Genomic DNA, 13,942 nt, shown 5'->3' on the forward strand with positions numbered 1-13,942 from the left:
TGAAGTGGCTCTGACTTCCTTCCATTTTTCAGAGACTTACTTCCATATGTGTACCTCTAAGAACATCCATACGAGAATTAGCTGATGTGGTGCAGCTTAACTCAGTGGTTAAGAGCATTGGCTGCTGTTGCAGAAGACCTGGGTTTGGTGTACAGCACTCACGGGGTAGCTTACAACTATCTCTGCAGCTCCAGTTCCAAGGGGGTCCATTTGTACATTCGTGTACCTAGACATACATACAATTACACACCACCCCACATACTAAATGAATTTTTAAAAAGGGAATATTCTGTTGAACTATTCAGAACTTGCTTTCTCAACCAAAGATTGTCTCTACAAAGGCAAGCACAACTGGCCCACTTTTGTAGCCGCAGATACTGTAACTGTCTGTATGGCGCATAGTATGATCTTATTTAAGGCACTGTGCTGGGATGAATATGTAAAGTCCAATCATATGCTTCAGAAATGTGGAATGAAGAATAAACAGCGCACTCAGGAAGCAGAGGCAGGCTGATCTCTGAGTTCGAGGCCAGCCTGGTCTACATAGTAGGTTCCAGACCACTCAGAACTACACAGAGAGACCTGTCTCAAAGGCAAAAACGACACATTTGTATTTCAGTGAGGCGTGCGTGTAGTTCACGCGTCTGGAGTCTTGATACCGTGGCCACTAGCAGCCCTGCGCCTGCGCAGTAGCGGCCGAGGAACTGGCCTACAGGGGGTGGGAGGGGGAAGCGGCCGACCCTGGCGCGTGTTGATGACGCAATTAGTGTTTGCCTGGTAGCCCGTGGTAACCCGGAGTCTGCGGAAGTGTAGCTGCAGCAGCACCGCAGCTGAGACAGGTAACCTGCAGCTCCGGTGTCAAGCAGCCGCTCCGGGTTATGCGGACCCACGACCTCTGGTGGGGTGAGCAGGTAGGATCCGATCCGTCTTGCCCTGTGGTGAGCCAGTGGGATCCTGTTCGCCTCTTGTGAAGCGAGGCGGTGGGATCCTGTCTGACTTGTCTGGGGCGAGCCCTTGGGATGCTGTCACATAAATTGTAGCCGCAGTATTAGCGCTCAGCACTTGCGGCGACCGCTACCTGCAAAGGTGGTGCTCATGGTAGACGGAAACCACACCGGCCAGCGGAGCGGTGCTTAGAGCTGTTTTCAAAGGTGACAACTGGGCTCGTGTTGATGCTGAATTCAATTCTGATCCCTCGTGCTTTTGTTTTGTTTCCACGTGCAACTAGCGCATTCATTTCAGAAGGGTGTGTTGTGCTCCGTGTGATTTGAGAAGGCTGCTAGTGATTTCCTAGTTGGTAAAGATTAGGTTGTCCCGTATTGGGAGCTACAGAGAATAATATTGTTTACTGTCGACTTGTCTTTTAGACTCCAGGGATTGTGCCCTGCACTTACATTTCATTGTCTCCTTAGTTCATGCAGTATTGCAAGTTATGAACTATTATGTTTGCCTTACAGAGAAAATAACTGAGGCTCAGCTCCATCAAATTGACTGGGTGAAAAATTCCCAGTAACCAAAAGCAAAGGGCAAGTTTAAATTCAAGGTTATGCATGGCTTCAAGGTCTCTCTCTCTCCTCTCCTCTTCCTCCCCTTTAAAAATAACCACCATCAGTGGTCAAATTCCAGGCTTTTTACATTAGTCATATGTGATTCCATACGTTTATTCACCCATCTGACCATATGAATTGTGTGTGTAACACACACATGCACGTGTGCAATACGTGTACGCATGTGGAGACAAGGGATAACATCAACTGTGGTTTCATAGATGCTGGCCACCGTTTTTTGTTTATGTGTTTTTGAGACAGGTTCTCTCACTGGCCTAGAGCTTGCCAGGTAGATTGGTTTAGCCAGCAACTCTTGAAAATGCCCGCCTCTATCTCCCCAGCACTGGAATCACAGACCTGAAACTTTCCACTCAGGTTCTGGGGACCGAACTTGCGTCCTCGTGCTTACACAGCAGGTGGTTTTCAGCCTGAGATGCCGCCGAAGCAGCAGCAGCAGCTGCTTCTTCTTCTTCTTCTTCTTCTTCTTCTTCTTCTTCTTCTTCTTCTTCTTCTTCTTGATTCATTTATTTATTTTATGTATATGTGTACACCAGTGCTCTCTTCAGACACACCAGAAGAGGACACCAGATCCCATTACAGACGGTTGTGAGCCACGATGTGGTTGCTGGGAATTGAAACCAGGACCAGTGGAAGAGCAGTCGGTGGTCAGTGCTCTCAACCGCTGAGCCATCTCTCCAGCCCACTGAGCTGCCTCTTAAGCCCCTATTTTGATACTTTGTAAATATGTTGTAAATTCTCATATTCTTAAAGTTAAGACATCTGGAAACATGTCTTCTTCCTACAGGCACGCGCACGCGCGCGCGCGCGCACACACACACACACACACACAGAGAGAGAGAGAGAGAGAGAGAGAGAGAGAAGAGCGAAAGCACCCTTATCTTTAATTGTGACATACATGGAAAATGATGTTGCTTTGTAAGTACCTTCTATTCAGAGATCCAAGAAATGAGTGATTTTACGTTTGCCCCCCCCCCTTTTTTTCTAGTAATGTAAATATCAATAAATAAATTAAAGGCATCAAGTGGTTTTCTTGCCTTCTTTCTTCTGGTATGCAGTCACAAACATCACTTGGCCTGTGCTGAAATGTGATGACTTCCTCAGAACCTTTGCTGTCTCTGACTCCCCAGGTGCTTTGCATTTGCGTCTGCCGGGCTTCCCCCCCCCCCCCCCCCCCCGTGTACCAAAGGACATTTAAAAATCCATTGTTTCTTACTTATTGTTGGATTAAGTAAGGCCATTTTTGGTTCAACTTATATTAGTAGCATACCCAAAGAAGAAACACCTGGGCTTTCAGTCTTTTCTAAAGGAAGAAAATTTTCTGTGTTCAGAAAGGTGGATTTAAGTTGATAAGAAAGAGCTTGATAGGAAGAAAGGAAGAGAAAGAAAACAAGACACCGTTAGGACACAAAGGTTTATGTGATTTTAGCCATTACAACAGGAGTTCAGAAAGATCTCAAGTGTTACATTGATGTTATCGGTATAACAAAAAGAGAAAAAAAGTGACAGGCAACAGTGAAGAGCACCAGAGACCCAGCACAAACCTAAGACCATTCTCCTTCCTTCAACTGCCAAGGTATTTTCACAGATTAAGCCCCCCACCCCACCCCCTTCTTTCATCTCAGCTTTCCCTAACCTGCTTGGCCTGGGGAACTCAAGCCTTATTCCCGCCCTCCTCCTCCTCGAACTCACCCTGCTCCCTGCTCATCAGCCGTGGCATCCTGGTACTGCTGGTACCAGGTCGTTCATGTTGCTCTCCGCCTCGGTGAACTCCATCTCGTCCATGCCCTCGCCCGTGTATCAGTGCAGGAAAGCCTTGCGCTGGAACATGGCAGTGAACTGCTCAGAGATGCGCTTGAACAGCTCCTGGATAGCAATGCTATTGCCAATGAAGGTGGCTGACATCTTGAGGCCACGAGGAGGGATGTCACACACGGCCGTCTTGACATTGTTGGGGATCCACTCCACGAAGTAGCTGCTGTTCGTTCTTGTTCTGCACGTTGAGCATCTGCTCATCCACCTCCTTCATGGACATGCGGCCACGGAAAATGGCCATGGTCAGGTAGCGGCCATGGCGAGGGTCGCAGACAGCCATCATGTTCTTGGAGTTGAACATAGGCTGGGTCAGCTCGGGCACTGTCAGGGCTCGGTACTGTTGGCTGCCCTGGCTGGTCAGAGGTGCAAAGCCTGGCATGAAGAAGTGCAGGCGTGGGAATGGCACCATGTTCACAGCCAGCTTGTGCAGGTCTGCGTTCAGCTGGCCTGGGAAGCGCAGGCAGGTGGTCACTTCACTCATGGTGGCTGACACCAGGTGGTTGAGATCGCCATAGGTGGGTGTGGTCAGCTTCAGGGTGCGGAAGCAGATGTCCTACAGAGCCTAATTGTCGATAGACTAGGTTTCATCTGTGTTCTCTACCAGCTGGTGCACTCAGAGGGTGACATTATAGGGCTCCACCACAGTGTCAGAGACCTTGGGTGAGGGCATGACGCTGAAGGTCTTCATGATGCGGTCTGGGTACTCCTCTCTGATCTTGCTGATGAGCAGGGTCCCCATGCCTGAGCCAGTGCCTCCCCCCAGTAAGTGGGTCAGCTGGAAGCCCTGGAGACAGTCACAGCTTTCTGATTCCTTCCTCACCACGTCCAGGACAGAGTCCACTAGCTCGGCCCCCTTTCTGTAGTGGCCCTTTGCCCAGTTATTTCCTGCATCACTCTGGCCGAGCACAAAGTTGTCTGACCTGAAGATCTGGCCGAATGGTCCCGACCTCACGGAGTCCATGGTGCCAGGCTCCAGGTCCACTAGGATGGCCCAAGGTACATATTTGTTGCCAGCAGCTTCATTGTAGTACACATTGATTCTCTCCAGCTGCAAGTCACTGTCGCCATGGTAACTGCCAGTGGGGTCGATGCTCGTCGCTTATCACCTCCCAAAACTTAGCCCCGATCCGGTTGCCACACTGGCCCGTCTGGATGTGCATGATCTCGCGCGTGGTGCTGGCTGTAGAAGGAGTGGAGGCTCTTGCCCTCGGAGCACTGTATGGACAGAGGGCTAAGGAGCGCAAAAGACCGTCTGCCGGGCTTCTTGTGGATCGTTTTCCATTGCCTCCAGTGGACAGTAAGGCACAATAAGGAAACTGCAGATCGCACCAATAGAGGTCTAGATTTTACACCCTGGCTCTTTTGCTTAGTAGGCACCTTGAATCCTAGGCAAAGTGCCTGACCCCTCTACACCTCGGTTTTCTTGTTGGTCAGTTGGGAGCAATAGGATTGCTTAGATGGGTGTTATGAAGACACAGTGAGTTCCCGTGAAGAAAAGCCTGGGGCAGTACCAGATTCCCTACAAGGACCAGCTAAGCACTTTCTGACATTGTTGTCTGGTCTTGGCTTTCCATCTTTTGAAAATGACACTCTCGTTATTTGGAAACTGTTGTTCTTTGAAAAACATTTAATGAATGTGTGGTGTTTACCAGAGGATTGATTGCCTTGACTGGGATCCTGCTATTTGGGAAGTGATCACTTGTTAAACTTTCCTTCGCTGTGTCTTTACTATACAATAACCATTTTGCTTGAGGAGATTTGAAACATCCACTCTTTAGAAAGTTTATTTGTAAGCCAGGCAGTGGTGGCACACAGTTTTAATCCCAGATTCAGGAGGGAAAGGCAGCTGAATCTCTAAGAGGCAACTCTGGCTTACAGAGTGAGTTCCAGGATAGCCAGGGCTACATATAGAAACCCTGTCTTGAAGAAAAATACAGCACAAAAGGGGCTAGTCATTGCAGGTACCTATTTCTGATTGTATGCAAGTGTTTGTGAGATACTGGATATACTGACTTCAGAGAACTAACAACTTGTGGGAGTCACCTTTCTCCTACAATGTGGGTTTGAGGGATTGGATTCAGGCCACAACTTGGTGGTTAGCACCTTCACCTGATGAGCCATTTTGCCAGCCTAAAATATTGTACTTTTGTGTAATGGACTTTTGAATTTCCTCTTAATTTTAAGGTTATTTCAGTGTTGTCTGGTGGAGATACTGCAGAAGTATGTGTGTCATTATGGGCATGTAAGGATTAGTATCTCCTTCAAAAACTGCTTTTACATACCACAGGAACACATAGCCCCCAGAGCAGTTTTCTTTCCCTCCTTTCAAGGGACTAAAAATTGTTTTAACCCAGAAAATGAAACTCAGGCATCGTGGCAAACACTTATAATCCTTACATTCAAAAGGCTGAGGCAGGAGCATTGCTAGTTATGGGTTACACGGCAGGTTTCTATCTAAAATAAAAGTGATATAATCCCTCTTATGAAAATGTTAAGCTGTGTCCTCTCCCCATTCATGCTGGGTATTTTAGACCAAGGCTGGCTACAAGGTAAATGTTGATTCCTGTGGTCGCTACTTAGAAACTTGAGAATGAGTTAAGACTCATGCTTATATTACAACTTGCTTTGAAGATGTATTCTGTGGGTTTTAAATGCTTATTTTTTATTTTATGTATGTGAACTAGAAAATACATAAGCTAAAAATTATTACTGCTTTAAGTTCTTTAGGTTGAGTGGTACCAGGCACATGCACACAACTATGTGACTCTGCAATGTTATCGCTAGAACCTTATCATCCTCAAAAGAAATGCTGAACACACTGAGTGATAGCTTCCCACCCACCCTCCTCTCTCCCTCACTCCAGGTGTCCTCTGTTCCAGCCCTGCTGTGTCTGCTAACTCCAGAGGTCTTAGTTGATGAAATCCTGCCATATCTGCCCACTTCTGACTGCTCTATTTCACCCAAAATGTTCTCAGAGCTTAATCGTGCTGCAGCATATATCAGATTCTCATCCCTTTTAAGGGATAAATACTATTCCACCGTATGGGTAGATCATGCACTGTACTTTTGGGGAGTGTTGAGATTGGCATGAGCCTACTTCTTAGTGATTGTTTCTGAGCTGGCAGACGGTGTGGATAGAGATGCCAACTGAAGTGATACTGTTTTGCATTGTGGACACAGTGTCTGGTGGACAGAGTTAAGTTGGAGTCGAAGCGCAGACTGTAGTGTGATATGGAGTCTAAAAATAGTAAAGAAAATGCCAGTGGTGATGACATCACCTGCTGTTCTGTTATACAACATTCACACATGCTTCTAGGCACTTTGCCCATGAAATAAGAACTTTTTTAGTTTCTATTTTATACATGAAGAGCTTTGTAGCATAGGCAAATTGAGTCGATTATTAAAATTACAAAATTAAAATTAGGTGGCAAAAGTGGATTCTGAAGTTGGGCTCTCTGGCTCCAAAGCTCATTTATCCCTAGATGTGGTCAATACTGACTTTATAACAGAATTGCTATGCTTTTTGCCTGCCTTCTCCTTTTCACTGTACGTAACTTCCGAATTCATTGGGCAACGCAAGAACCAACCCACACTCCGAGTGGACACCCAAGTCTGGTTTGCATGAGCCAATCACATCCACAGGGAATTCAGATGACGTTGCCACAACTGAGTCTTAATTCTTTGAAAGCTTTATATTTGAACACTGTGCAGTTCCCACACTCAGAGCCCCGTGGAAGGAAGCCTTTTGTTCTTAGCCTTGATGAGCATTACAATGGGTTCTGACAAACTCATTTCACTGCTAATTTGTTACTCTATGATTTCTGAAGAAATTGTTGTGAAGTAGCATTTATGTTTTTATTATCAGCTGCATTGTGATTTCTCTTGGCTCTTCATTTGCTTACACTTTATTTCTTTGACATTTGCAATTGAAGGTCCAGTTTTGGAAAGCAGTGGAAATTAGGATGTGTTTGCTCTATTTTGGCATGAAAGGCAAATCAGGTTTTTTTGTTTTTGTTTTTGTTTTGTTTTTTTGTTTGTTTGTTTGTTACCAGTAATATCAGGCCTATGTCACAGTATTCTGTACATTTGGAGGTCTGAACTGTCTATTATATCTGGAGGATAGAGATTCTGTTACCCTTTGTTAAACATCTGAGAATCTCAAGACCAAGATGCTCAGTTATCTGCCTGTATTCATGAATCCATTCTGCAAAAACTAATTCCAGCATGATGTGTTCCGGTGAGCCATCCCATAAGAGGAGCCTCCAAGTCGTTTACTCACGTGTAGGTGTCATTTTTCCTGCAGTGATGTGTGACCTGTATTAGATTGCAGAGAGAAGGAACCGGTACGGCAGGCCTCAGAGATAATTGAATTAAAGTGGCCTGGCTTTGACTTTGGCCCTAGGTGTAAGTGAGGAATCTGGACTTATTCCAGAGTTCTGCCTCAAGCAACAAGGTAGACACTAGTGCCATCTACTAGGAAAATGTGGGACCAGGGACATAGGCTTGAAGCTTTAGAGCAGGGATCACCCTGTCCGGTGAGTAAGATTTGAAGCCAGAGCTATAGGACACAGAGGTCACAGTTCATTTAAGAAGTGAGGGAAGAAAAGGCCAGAGGTAGAAAGATAGAGGAGAGAATGTAATCACAGATCCTAGAAGAGGAGAGACACTTGAAGGGAGGGAGCTTGGTCAGTGCCATAATTCCTCAAGATTAAAAGACAAGAAAACCCCCTGAATTTGTTCTTGAGGAAGTAATTTACCTCCATTGTGGGACTTCAGTGGTCTAGTAAGATGTGAGCAGAGACTAGTGGGCAGAAAGGGGTTGAGTAGTGGACTAAAGAGAATAGTCAGAGAGAGGTGTGGGAGAGAGAGTCTTTTGTTTATTTGTGGGGCTTTGATCAAAAGATTGTAGCAATCTCTTCTCAGATTAAAAACAATGCTGGGGAAGGGGAGGATGTTGAAGTGGAGGATTCAGGGGTCTTAGATGAATAATAACTCAAGAACCCAGAGGGCCAAACAGGATTCTGTCCACAGCAGAAACCACAGTCAGGCTGTGCTCAGGTGCAAAGGACACTTCTGTCCTGAGAAGAGAAAGGAGGGAAGAGATGAAGATGAGTTCCTGTGGGCTCAGGGGTAGAGCCCTTGTTGGGCCGGTGGGAAGCCCTGGGTTCAAGTCTTAACACCGAGGTTGGGGGAGGGGGCTGGGGAAGAAAGAGAATGGCAGAAGCTCTTACCTTACTGCAGCGGAAGGGTTTAAGAGATGCAAATGGATGCTGATATGGATGCTCCTTCAGTGAGTTAGGAATGGAAGATAGAGTGAAGTTTATAATGATTGTTGAAGGGAAAGGCCAGGAACTGCAGACACAATTCTAACACTCTCTTCTCATGTTGGAATTTTTGAATATGCAGAGGCAACCATTCTTGCGATTGTGTTACTTACTTAGGTTGAGTTCTCCATAGGCTTAGTTGAGAGTTAAAAGTTGGATGATCCCACTGGGGGTTAAGTTTTATAGAATAGTTGTGTTAGAAGAATGAGAAAAAAAAAACAGGAAAATTGAAGCTAATTTATTATGTGAGTAATAAAGAAATAGATAATTGGCCCCCGTGCTCCCAGTGAAATGGTTCAGAGGGTGAAGGTGCTTGCTGCCAGGCCTGACAGCCAGGGTTGTCCCCTGACCCACATAGTAGAAGGCATAACCAACTCCTACAAGTTGTCCTCTGACCTCCACATGCGTGCCATGGTGGCCCCTCCAAAGAAAGAAAAGAAACGAGGCCATGAGCTGCACTGTTTAAAGAACACCATGGAATCTGGACTCTTGGTGTCAGGAATGTTTGTTTCTGACTCTAGGTCACACTGTCCTGTGTATTGTAGGGTGTTTAGCAGTAGCGCCCCTGGCTTCTGCGGCCTAGGTGCCAGGAACAGCTCTTTGACTATTCAGTGCTCAGTGATGTCTTTGAATATTACCAAGTGTTAATGGACTGTTGGTTTTAATGCCTATTTATATGTTTAGATGGATTGGTATCAACAGTCATCATGCATTCCGTTGGGAGAAAAGAACAGAAACCAGAGCTTTCGGTACCAGTTAGCACTTCTGTTTCCTGGGGTAGTGACCATGGCTCAGTGTGCCTTCCTTTAGCTTTTCCAGTAGTTCTGTTGAAAGTTCTGTTTATTAATGTCTTAATTGGATGTAATACCCCTACATGGCATCTGAGGATATGCTTTGGCACAAATCTATGTACACCTTAGAAGAGAAGCCTCAACTGGGGAATTACCTCAATGAGATTACCCAGTACAGAAGTCTGGGGGAGCATTTTTATAATTTTATTTATTTATGTATTTATTTGCCTCCCAAATGCTGCTCCCCTTCCAGTCCCTCCCTCATAGAGTCTCTCCCCCAACTTCTTCCCTTCTCCTCTGAGAGGGTGGAGGCCAATCTGGGTAACCTCCCATCCTGGCACACCAAGTGTCTGCCAGATTAGGCACATCCTCTCCCACTGAGTCCAGACAAAGCAGCCATGAAAACTGAGCTGCCTGTCTGCTTCATATATGCCGGGGGAGGGGGAATTCGTTCCAGCCCGTGTATGTTCTTTGGTTGGTAGCTCAGACTCAGAGCTTCCAGGAGTTCAGGTTTGTTGATAATTTTGGTCTCCCTGTGGGGTTTCTTTCCCCTTCAGGGCTTTCCATTCTTCCTCCAACTTTTTCATAAATGCCCCCCCCCCAATCTTCATCTAATGTTTGGCTGAGGATATCTGCATATGTTTAAGTCTACTGCTGGGTAGAGCCTCTCAGAAGACAGTTATGTTAGGCTTCTATCTGTAAGCAGAACAGAATATCATTAATAATGTCAGAGATTGGTGCTTGCACATGGGATGGGTTTTGAGTTAGCCTGGTTACTGGTTGGCCATTCCTACAGTCTCTACTCCATCTCTACATTTCTTTTAGACAGGACAAATTTTGGGTCAAAAGTTTTGTGAGTGGGTTGGTGTCCCTATCCTTTCATTGGGGGTCCTGCTGGCTACAGGAGGTGGCCTCTTCAGGTTCCCCACTGTTAAGATCCTCTGCATTAACTTCTGGGAACCTTCCCTATCCCAGGTCTCTGGAACTTCCTAGAGATTCTTCCCTCCCCACCCCCAACCTCACTCCCAACAGCTGCAGATTTCCGTTCATTCTCCTGACCTTCTGAGCCTCTCTCCTGTCTCTCTCTGCACCTGACCCTGCCTCCTCATCCCCCCCCCCCCGTTCTCTCCCTCCCCCTGCCTCCTATGACTATTTTGTTTCCCCCTCTAAGTGTGATTCAAATATCCATGTCTGGGCCTTCCTTCTTGTTTAACTTCTTTGGGTCTGTGGGTATATCATGGGTATTCTGTACTTATTGGGCTAATATTCACTCATTAGTGAGTACATACCATGCATGTCATTTTGGGTCTGCGTTACCTCACTCAAGATGATATTTTCTAGTTCCATCAATTTACCTGCAAAATTCATAAAGTCCTTGTGTATAATAGCTAAGTAGTATTCCATTATATAAATGAACCACACTTTCTGTGTCCATTCTTCAGTTGGGAGACATCTGGGTTGTTTCTAGTTTCTGGCAATTATGAATAAAGCTGCTATGAACATAGTGGAGCATGTGTCCTTATAATATGGTGGAGCATCTTTTGATTATATGCCCAGGAGCAGTATAGCTGGGTCTTCAGGTAGAAATATTTTCAGTTTTCTGAGAAACTGCCAGATTGATTTGCAGAGTGGTTGTCCAACATTGCTATCCCACCAGCAATGGAGAAGTGTTCCTCTTTCTCCACATCCTTGCCATCATGTGCTATTGCTTGAGTTTTTGATCTTAGCCATTCTGATTGATGTAAGGTGGAATCTCAGGATCGTTTTGATTTGCATTTCCCTGATGACTAAGGATATTGAGCATTTCTTTAAGTGCTTCTTGGCCATTTGATATTCCTCAGTTGGGAATTCTCTGTTTAGTTCTGTACTCCATTTTTAATTGGGTTATTTGGTTTGTTAGACTCTAACTTCTTGAGTTCTTTATATATTTTGAATATTAGCCCTCTCTTGGATGTACACTTAGTGAAAATCTTTTCCTAATCTGTAGGCTGCTGTTTTGTCCTACTGACAGTGTCCTTTGCCTTACAGAAGCTTTTCAGTTTCATGAGGTCCCCTGTATCAATTGTTGATCTTAGAGCCTGAGCCATTGGTATTCAGTTCAGGAAACTGTCCCCTGTACCAAAGTGTTCAAGGCTATTTCCCACTTTCTCTTCTATGACATTTAATGTATCTGATTTATGTTAAGGTCATTGATCCACTTGGACTTGAGTTTTATGTAGGGTGATAAATATGGATCTATTTGCTTCCTTTTACATGCAGACATCCAGTTAGACCAGCACCACTTGTTGAATATGCATTCTTTTTTCCATTTTATGGTTTTGTCTTCTTTTTCAAAATCAAGTGTCCATAGGTGTGTGCGTTTATTTCTGGGTCTTCAATTCTTTTCCATTGATCAACTTTATCTGTTTCTGTACCAATACAAAGCAGTTGTTAATCACTATTGCTCTGTAGTACAGCTTGAAATCAGGAATGGTGATTCCTTTAGAGGTTTTGTTTTTTGTTTTTTGTTTATTGTTCAGGATTATTTTAGCTATCCTGAGTTTATTGTTTTTTCCATATGAAGTTGAGAATTACTCTTTCAAGTTCTGTTAAAAAATGTGTTGGAATTTTTATGGTGATTGCATTGAATCTGTAAATTGATTTTGGTAAGATGGCCATTTCATTATGTTAATTCTACTGATCCATGAGCATGGGAGATCTTTATATCTTCTGATATCTTCTTCAGGGAATTGAAGTTGTTGTCATACAGATCTTTTACTTTCTTGGCTAGAGTTACACCAAGATATTTTTATTGTTTGTGGCTATTTTGAAGGTTATTGTTTCCTTAATTTATTTCTCTGCCCATTTATCATTTGTATAAAGGAGGGCCGCTGATTTGTTTGAGTTAATTTTATATCTAGCTACTTTGCTGAAGCTGTTTATCAGCTGTAGGTGTTCTCTGATAGAATTTTTGGGGTCACTTATGTATACTATCATTTCATCCATGAGTAGTGAAACTTTGACCTTTTATTTTCCAAATTGCATTCCCTTGATCTCCTTTAGTTGTCTTATTGCTCTGGCTAGAACTACATTGAATAGATACAATTGAAGTGCGACATTGAATAGATAGGGAGAGAGTAGGTAGTCTTGTCTTTTAGTGGGACTGCTCCAAGTTTCTCTACATTTAATTTGATGTTGGCTATTGGTTTGCTGTAGATTTCTTTTATTATGTTTAGGTATGTGCCTTGAATCCCTGCTATCTCCAAGACTTTTAACTTGAAGGGGTCTTGCATTTTGTTAAAGGCTTTTTCCGCATCTAATGAATTTATCGTGCGATTTTTGTCAGTGGTGGTGCATGGCTTTAATCCTAGCACTCAAGAGGCAGAGGCAGTTGGATCTCTGTGAGTTCAAGGTCAGCCTGGTCTGCAGAGGGACTTTTTTTTTCTTGGTTTTTTGAGACAGGGTTTCTCTGTGTAGTCCTGGCTGTCCTGGAACTCACTTTGTAGACCAGACTGGCCTCGAACTCAGAAATCCGCCTGCCTCTGCCTCTCAAGTGCTGGGATCAAAGACATGAGCCACCATGCCCAGCTTACAGAGGGACATTTTTAAAAATATGAATGATATAGACCTTTGTGGGAGGTAACATCCCTGGTCATGAGCTGTATAAGAAAGAAGGCTGAGAAAGCTAGTGAATATTTTCCATGGTCTCTGCTTTAGTTCTGCCTGGAGCTCCTGCCTTGACTCCTCAGTGATGGACTGTGACACAGAGTGTAAGCTAAATAACCCATTTTTTCCCTTTCTCAAATCAATTTTGGTTGCATCATTTATCATAGTGCCCAAGGAGCTAACCAGGAGAAGGTTGCTCAATGTTTCCTGGAGCAGCCACTTCCCTGACTTGTGCCTAGATATTCATGAGATTATCTGGCTTGTTTTTATAACTTTTGGGTACTTCTTTTTCTCTCAGTGTCTTTTTGGTCTGACTTTGTACACCATTGGCCCAAATGCATAAATTTCCAAAAAGTTGTGGTTGGAGAGACGACGCTGCAGTTAAGAACACGTGCTGTTTTTCCAGAGGACCTGCTTCCATCGTCCAGCACCTGTATCGTAGTTCACAGCCATCTGTAACTCCAGTTGCAGGGCATCCAATGCCGTCTTCGGGCTTCTGTAGCCTCTAGGTATGCATGTGGTACACAGACATGCATGCAGGCAAAATTTCCATGCACAATTTTTTAATTTGATGGTGATCTTACATAAATATTTAAACTATAATAGATTTCTGATGTTAGAGGTGTCTTTATGAGGTTGGTAAAGAAAGGGCTGGGGATGTAGTTCAAGAGTAGAATTCTTGTTTACATTGCATTGTTGAAGACTTTGGTGTGATCCAGCATAGAGGAAAAAAATGCTGAGCAGATCTTCATATCTTGCAATGAGTGAAAAAGTCCTTTCCTAAGAACAGGGCACCCATCTG

At 44.4% G+C, this 13,942-nt stretch overlaps 1 protein-coding gene and 1 pseudogene across 2 annotated transcripts in view; one reads left to right on the top strand and one right to left on the bottom strand.

The window, feature by feature from the left end:
• Positions 1-784: 784 nt before the first annotated feature.
• Aopep (aminopeptidase O) overlaps positions 785-13,942 on the top strand; it is a 361,204-nt gene continuing 348,046 nt past the window's right edge. For both annotated transcript variants that reach the window (NM_001289926.1, NM_001289924.1), the window contains exon 1: positions 785-911. The gene's annotated coding sequence lies outside the window, so the exon portion shown is untranslated. The remainder of the gene's footprint in view (positions 912-13,942) is intronic.
• Positions 3,238-4,549, bottom strand: Tubb2a-ps1 (tubulin, beta 2a, pseudogene 1; annotated as a pseudogene).

The sequence above is a fragment of the Mus musculus genome, chromosome 13 (assembly GCF_000001635.26).
Source record: "Mus musculus strain C57BL/6J chromosome 13, GRCm38.p6 C57BL/6J".
Taxonomy (NCBI): Eukaryota; Metazoa; Chordata; class Mammalia; order Rodentia; family Muridae; genus Mus; species Mus musculus.